The sequence below is a fragment of the Lactuca virosa genome, chromosome 1, assembly GCF_052849685.1.
Source record: "Lactuca virosa cultivar CGN04683 chromosome 1, Lactuca_virosa_CGN04683_v6, whole genome shotgun sequence".
In the NCBI taxonomy this organism is placed as follows: Eukaryota; Viridiplantae; Streptophyta; class Magnoliopsida; order Asterales; family Asteraceae; genus Lactuca; species Lactuca virosa.
In genome coordinates, this window is record NC_136426.1 from 128,049,772 (window position 1) to 128,058,778 (window position 9,007).

Here is a 9,007-nt window from a genome sequence, read left to right on the forward strand (position 1 = left end):
ATTTTTGTTATGCATTTTTATGATTTTTAGGGTTTAATTAATCACCGCCAGGAACTATTCGCCGCCGCCGCTTTGCGCGGGTAATGACTATATATATATATATATATATATATATATATATATATATATATATATATATATATATATATATATATATATACACACACACGGTGGTCCTTTGATTTGTATGAATCGACGAGAACAAAAAAAATGAAATGGAAAAGGTGGCGGTGACTCACAGGGGCGGAGCAACATGAGCATAAGGGTGGTGAAGGGTGGTTTTGAGACTAGTGCAACGGGAGGCCGACGGAGGTGGTGGTTTCGATGTTGCTGCCTTCGTTTCTTCCTCCTTCCAGTTGTACTTCGATGCAGGGAGTATTTAGAAGCTTTTGGGGATCGAAATCAACTTAGGGGTGAAATTTTTAGGTGATGGCAGTGGGTTTTTGAAAGTGGCACCGTGGCAGTGGGATGGTGCAGTGGAGGTGGGTGATGGCCGGCAGCCTTCTGCTGCTGGTTTCTTCTTGTGTTTCCGGCCAAATTAAAGGTTGAGGAAGGTGGTGGTGGTTAAGGGGGTTATAAGGAAGGGGTTGGAGGGTTTGATGATGGTTTTAGATGGTGGTGTAGGGTGGTTCTTCTAGCTTTTCTGGACAGAAATGGTGAGGGGGAAGAGAGAGAGAGTGATAGAGAGAAGAGTGGCTGATGAATTTGTGAGGATTCAGGAGAAGTATTGGCTTCTATTTATAGTATCAGCCCACAAATGGCCATACCTCCAACCCATTTTGTACCTTTGGTGAAACTTATAAGGCTGAAGGGAGTGGTGCCACCGAAACCGCACTCCCTCCCCTGTCACATAAGCGCCACGCCATTTTTTACCACATAAGTGTGGTTTCTTGACACACCAAGGGAGTGGTGCCACATTTTTTTTTTGTGTTTTTTTAACTATTTTAATTTAATAAAACTTCTTTTTTAATAAAAAACATAATCTTAAAAAAGATAATATTTCATTAATTAAAAATACAAATATCATACATTACTTAACTTAAAAAAAACCTAAAAATAAAAATGGGCCTTTTGGAAGAAGACATTTTTCAAAAAAAAGTTGGAGGAAAAGTGTAAAGATTTTGGTTAAGGTTGTGTAAATAATGGTAATATATATATATATATATATATATATATATATATATATATATATATATATATATATATATATATCTTACATACTTATAAAACTTGCATTTTCCCTTGAATGTCATGCATTTGAAACCCCCCACAATAATTTGCTAAAACCTCATGCATTTGAAACCCCCAAACCTTTTCACATTCGTAATAATTAATCACACATAATCAATGGTAATTCATATGAGATAATAATTTGCTAAAACCTCATGCATTTATATGGTATTAGAACATGTTTGAGTTTTTGGGTTTTAGACTTTAGTAAATGGGTAATCTGTTTGATACGTTGGATTTGAAGCTATCTTATTCGAATTACTCAAAACAAGAGATAAATTAATAATATATGCTCATGCATGTTTTGTACAAGCCCCAATCAAAATACAATATATCATGATCATACAATTAAGTGTGTCTTTTATTCCATTTTTGGTTTTATAACAAAAGTTTGTTTACGTGGCGAAGAAAGAAAACTTGAAGATGAATATTTAGGTTGGATGTTTATATAAGATTTGTTTTAAATATATAATATAGATATAAATACACAAATGTGTGTCCAATACAGCCCATCACAAATTTAATGTTATAAACTACAATATAACTCAAAGTGGTTTTCCAAATATAATGTTTATACTATAATATAATATATTAGAAGAATACCATATAGTAGACGAATCCCACATGTTGTGCAGAAATTTAGTTGCATAGATAATATATTATAATTATATTTCATTTAAAATATGTTAGGGTCATTTGGTTATTACATTGTTGTATTAGGCACTATAGTCTCATATATTTTGAATGACTCTTACAAAAATGATGTCTGTAATTTGAATATAACGTAATATCTTATGATGTTTATTGAATGATATTATCTTCGATTGAGCAATTTTTAATTGGAATCAACTTTATTATAGTTAACAATTTTGGCTCCGTTTTTTCTTTTCATTAGTTCTAGAATATGATTTTTTATATTAACTTAAAATATGTCACTATCTTAAAATAGATTGAGAATGATATTTTTTATATTTACTTAAAATACGGCACCATTTTCTATTCAATAGTAAAACTAACAAAAGTCGTTAAATATGTATTTTTATGAGGTTCAACATAAATAGACGACCACAAATGAGAATCCATATCTAATCAATCATCAACTAATTACATTAGATACTAATGTGTACATAAAAATTACATTTAAAATTTTAAACTAATAGTAAAAAAATTTCATTATTTATTATGATAAAAAATCTGTAAATCAAAAAATATACATGCTATTTAATCGCATACAAGTTTTATGTATGGCTTATTCACAATACATTAAACCATATATAACCATATTAAACTACATAATTATCCCACTGCGCAACGCGCGGACATTCGCCTAGTATATATATATATATATATATATATATATATATATATATATATATATATATATATATATATATAGAGAGAGAGAGAGAGAGAAAGAGAGTAAAGTAAAAAAAAAATACGCGAAATCAAAGAGTCAAAACCACCAACCAATCACAGGCCGCGGTTGTTTTTAGCCGCAGTGCGGCCAAGACCGCACGAGACCGCACCCTGGGGGCGGTGTTTGCGGTTGACGTGGCACAATCGCGGTTCCAAACCGCGCTCCACACCCATTAGCCTAACCAAAGAAGGAGAGAAGGGGGGGGGGGGGAGGAAGGCGATAAGGTTTTTGGAGTCTATCATCCCATGTGGGCCCCACATGGGGTTATACCTCCATTACATGTCCAAAACATACAAAAACCGGGTGTCTTGGGATTTGTGCATCGATGATTTTTTTCGAAAGCACCGTTAGATAGAGTATAATTCAAGGATTACAGAACATCAAACGGATTAATTTTTGGAGTTACGGATTTTCGGAAAATTGCGGTTGAAGTTTCGCGTCTTAACGACTCGCGGTGTTTGTTTTCGCGACTTTCGTAAAAAATTTCGTAAAAATTACTTCGTGTTTGAAATTAAATAATATACTATATCTTGAGTCCAAAAGCGCTCTTGGAAATCCTGTCGGCAAAGCGTAAGTGCCACAACGGTTCGATTCGGTTTTACGCTATTAAAGAAAACAGTGTTTTACTGTCTGTTTTCTTGAAACTGTTGTATCTTTTGCATATGATCTCCGTTTTTTACGTTCTTTATATTTTCGGAAACAGGGGAATATGTACTATCATATTTTAATGTTTGTTTTGCTCAAAACTGATTAATGTAAAATTTCAGTTTTTCAGACGCATTACCCATCGCTGCAGTTGAGCAGTTTGATTTGGTTACCAGTTTACACGCTTGGGCATAAAATATCATCAGATATTACATAATAATTGAACTGAACTCATTTATATTTCATTAGATGCAGTAAAACTGACCGAGGTAAATTACAAATAAATTTTCCGTAATTTAGTCGTTTGAAATCTCTGCCCTAAATTCCGGGATGTCACATTACCTCCCCGTTAAGGGAATTTTGTCCCGAAATTAGTACATTCTTGGCTACTTTATACTACTAGTTAGTTGTTTCACTAGTGGAGGGGGCATCGTTGAATAAGTGTGGATACTTTTGTTTCATTTGGTCCTCACGTTCCCAAGTAAACTCCGGCTCTCTACGAGAGTTCCATCGTACCTTTACTATAGGTATGCGATTTTGCTTGAGTCTTTTGATCTCCCGATCCATAATCTCCACTGATTCCTCCACGAAATGAAGCTTTGTGTTGACCTGGATTTCATCGAATGGTACGACTAGGTGGACAATTAATGGAACCCCTACATGGAGAGTACTCGAGAGGGCCTAAGAATTTACATATCTCTATCCCATAACACTATCATGGGAATGATGTAGAGCTGAATAATCTCCCATAGGAAGGTACTAGCTAAGGAACAATTTGTGAGACAATGTTTAAGTGGAAATAAAATGGCAATAATTAGAAAGATGACCGACTACCACCAAGACCAATTGTAGCTGTTATATTTTTGGTAAACCGAATATAAAAACAAAGGGAGATATCCACCCAGAAAACAAACGGAATAGACAAGGATTAGAAGAGACCTCGTGGTGACAATGTAGATGACTTGTATTGTTCGCAAGTATTGCTTGCTTGGACATATTGTTGGACTATTTTGCCATACTGATCTAACAAAGTTTGGATGCAAGGCTATGATATGTCCTGTAAAACAGAGTGACACTACTAGAACTAAAATGGAATTCATCAAATAATCATTGCATCCATATGGATGATGCTGGTATAACAAATCGACCCTTGTAATATACTTTTTTGTTTTGTAGGGTGAAAACAGTGTGCGATTAAGGAATGGTAGATAATGCACAAACAATTTTCTGTAGATAAGGATCACTATCAAACAAATGGAGGAGACGCATACTATCTAACCATTATGGAAATGAAGGAAGGGAACAAAATTCTTTGTCGAGAATACGGGAGCACACGTTTTTATAAAGGACTAAATTGTTAAAAGAATTGTGAAAAAAGTTGTAAAAAATATATAAAGCTATTAAAATACTATAAAATATATAATTTTGTCAAAAACTGAGTTTTCGAAATCATGTAAAAACAATGATTAATTTTATTGAAGTCCGTACATTTTGGGACTTTTTCATGTTTAAATATGAACCTTTTATTTTAAGAAAAAAACCTATATTTTTCTAATTCTTTCGTTTTGATCATCTTAGCAGGTGAGTCGGTAATCTTTTGGTAATAAACAATTAGTTTCTGGAAAAAACCCTCACATTTTACAAACTTTTTCATTTTTAAATATCATAACTCCTATGTTTTTATTGTTGTTATTGTTATGATGTTCTTGCTGAAGGAAGATGTGGTTGGATCATATTTATGCTTAGTAATATAGAAAATGAAGGTTTTGTATATGCTAAGTTGATGAAATAATATCATAGATGGTTCTACGTCTAGTAATTTAAGAATTGAAAGTTTAACGTTAGCTAACTTGGATGAAATCGTATGCAAATGGTTCTACATTTGCTAATACATAGACCGAAGGTTTTTAGTATGCTAATTAGGACGAAATCATATCACAAATGGTTATGTGTGTGTTATTTTGGAGACTAGATGTTATGTGTCTACTAATTTAAAAACTAAATGCTTTAGATTTGCTAACTTAAGGTTCTGTATTCTGTCTTTTGCAACATACACTTTTGCTTTTGCTAACAAAGATTTTGTGACTGTTAATTTGAAAATGAATAACAATGCAATGCCTAAGATAGTTGTTGTCCCTGATATTAATAATATATTACTATTGATGGGGAACATGTCTCAAAAGTATCTAATGTGATTATTATGGATTCAACATGTTTTTTTATAGATAACCAAACGACGAAAAAATCGTAGTGCATTGCGAGTGCGGTCTAAACTAACCAACTTGTGAAAACCTACAACAACATCAGGTTCAAGGCGGACCAAATCTACCCCAAATCGAAGTACAAAACAAAAAATCTATCAAAATGAGCACACTATGATAAGAAAAAGATTATGGTCGAAATGAAAAAGTTGATCCAAACACAAAATTTTATTCGGAAAAAAAATATATTATTAAAAAGTTAGTGCTAAACCTGCTTAAAGTTTCAATATAAAAAGGAGCAATTTTTTTAAATAAATAAAATTAGCTTTAATCGACAAAAAATCACAAAGGATAAGACTTTTTTATATAATTAACTCTAAAAACAAAGTAATTACAAAAGTTTTAAACTAAATTCATAACAAAATTAGAGTTAAGCCAATACTATAAATAAAATTTTGAATAACCTATAAACATTTTATATATAACGTCACTAGGACCCATTGATGACAACTTGTGATAGTAGGTGACATCTTAAGATAATAAAATATAAATTGGTTTTCTAGAGACAACTAAAATGGAGTATTTCCTTTACCAAGGTAAAAGCAAGCATTTAATGGTTAATATTGTAAAAAGGTAAAAAATAAAGTTGATGTATTCGTCAGTAAAGAAAATCTAAAACCACTATATAATTATAATGTTTTTTTGTCATTTATTCCAACTTTAATATAATAGCGATTTCGATGGTTGTAGCTTTTACCGTTTTAGGAAAGGTTATTGTACATCAATTCGCATTGACTTATCCTATGGAACTTTTGAAAAGCCAGACGCATAGACGCGTGTTTGTCCACGCAATGTGTCATCAGAGCATATGACATGTTCATTTTACTCTTAGGCTATCCGTTATCCGGAGTGGTGCTTGTTCCACGCGTGGAATGATGAGGTGTACGCCCTGGAGACGCATGAACACCGTTCCTAGGGTAGATGGGTTGGGTGTGGCGTGAGTGGTAAGACGGACCAAGACAACCAATAGCAAATAAGGAGCAGCAGCAACGTCCCTTTCATCTATTTTCTATTTTATTGAAATTACATATATGGTCCTTGAAAATGTTTCTTTGTATCTCATTATATCCTTATACTTATCTTTAAATTAAATTAAACCCTCAGCTCTCTCTCTCTCTCTCTCTCTCTCTATATATATATATATATATATATATATATATACATATTATGTTTTTTTTAATTAATTTAATGCTAAATAAATAAAAAATAATAATAAAAGGAATATTGTGGAGTGTTAACCATTTCCAATGTCTAGTGAGTTGGTGGTGAAGTTGACGTGGCGTAAAAGTGGCTGTAGTTTTTCGGTGGGTTGGTGGTGACCACTCCCTATAGCCTTATAATTATATGTAGTATATTTTTAGTTCACTAAATCAAAATGTCTGGTGCATGCATGCTGTTCTGATAACAGTTATACGGAGACGTTACTTGCCAAAAAATGATTTGATGAGACAAGTAAACTATTACGCTTAAAAGGGATATCTAATTAAATTTCAAAATAAATATCTTTATAACTACATGAGTGAAAACCAAAAAGTTACCAGAGCATTTGTAACGCATTGTGGTCCAGTTTAAACGTAAAATCTTGAGCCTTATTGAATATGACGAATCTAAATTACGTTTTTATGACGATTTATGTTGCACTATGATGATCACCAAGAATTAGTTTGACCTAGTAAAAAAATGCAACAATACAAAAGCATGACTAAAAGAGTTGGAGAAACTATCAAAAGGTAGAATTAGTATTTATTTGGAATTGTTTCTGCATGTGTAATATATGATAAACACACGTCTTGTAGTCACTTAAAATATATAACCTTAGCAGAGGCGGATCCAGCTAATAGCCAGGGGTAGCACGGACTACCCCTCAACTTTTATGTAGTAGTGTAAAATCTCAATTATTTTATGTACATGTGTAGCCTCTGAAGAAACAAATGTGCACCCCCTAGTTTAGGGTTCAATTGATTCGTCCTGCCATGTTCTTCCCCAATTCGTCATCTCCAATTTCTGGTTTCCTTTTTCTCTAGACTTCGTATAAAGAGCTCATTTAACCATGAGATTGAAAATGGTGGGGTCTATGGCTTCTTACGACTTTAATGTTGAGATTTACATTAGTTTAAATTTCTTAGACAACACATTCCAAAATCCCCAATTTGTGGTTGTTCTTTTGGATCGATTCATGCTAGATGTCTTTGTGTTTTCCCATAATCCAGGTATGCTACTAAATCATGTTTAATTTTATGGAATACATTTACATAAGTCAACTTAGATATTCTAATTCTAGTTCTATTTCAACAAGCTCTGTGCATTTTCTATATATATATATATATATATATATATATATATATATATATATATATATATATTTCTAAATTCTTTTAAGTTATTTGGCTCACGTTTAACTAATTCATGCTACAAAATTAAATTATTGAGAGATGTCGTTACACTAAGTTAGACATGTTCAATGTTTTGAATCCATTTTTGTAAATCGATGTGAATGTATTAGTTATGGTTCTTTAGCAAAATTTGGTGATTATGTTTGTGGCCCTAAACATTCATCCACAAATCCTATTGGGAATTTGGTTAGTATAGTGATCTGTTGGGTGTTGTACAGTCAAGAAAATCTACAGGGGAATTTGACAAAACAGAAGGAAGAGATGTGGCCCTAAACCAAGTAGAGCTAAGAAACTTCAGTGAAGACTCATCCGTCCTCAATAGGCTCTTATCAGAAATTAAACCACAACAACACTTAAGATTGAAAACATTGTTGTTCTTTACAACATTTGAATGGATACTAATAACAACACATTGAGCTTTATCACATTACGCATGCACATTAGGTAATTTTAGGAAGAAACATAGGTTGGTATACCAACTCTAAGCCTTAAAGAACTAGTTAAGAGAGATTATATGGTCTTGAAGTACACAATCATGGGCATTGGGCCATTCATAGGGATCTTAATTGCATCAACATATTCATCAATGGAAACATCCTACAGGTAAATATTACACCTATTTCATTCTGCATATAAGGATTAATCTTTGAACTTAGATGCTTTCTATATATGGTTCACTGTCTTCCAAAGTCTTCTGCTAACCTTTTTGCATCAAAGCTCCAAATCAGCCTTGCCTTATAAACCTTATGATGTAAATACCATTTTACCCTTTAGGTCTTTTGCGGAAAAACCATTATGCTACCCCTAAACTTTTTTTCTGGTTCCGCCACTGCACCTTAGTATAAGAGTACCTGGCCGGACACTATATATACAATCTAGATACCGTTAATATTTAGACATGACTTCGTGTGGCATAATATGTGCACTACATATTATAAAAGTACTATAAACAAACTATATAGACAATCTAAACACCAGTTGCATGCTTCCAATTATCTACATACCAATTGCATCCTCATCTATGTCAATTGTTTACTTCTTCTCCTTGTTCTCATCCACCT

General features: G+C 32.8%; 1 long non-coding RNA gene across 2 annotated transcripts in view; it reads right to left on the bottom strand.

The window, feature by feature from the left end:
• Positions 1-3,512: 3,512 nt before the first annotated feature.
• The window catches only part of LOC145157947 (uncharacterized), an 18,486-nt gene continuing 12,991 nt past the window's right edge, over positions 3,513-9,007 (bottom strand). For both annotated transcript variants that reach the window (XR_013737231.1, XR_013737230.1), the window contains exon 3: positions 3,513-4,349. This is a non-coding gene — a long non-coding RNA (uncharacterized LOC145157947). The remainder of the gene's footprint in view (positions 4,350-9,007) is intronic.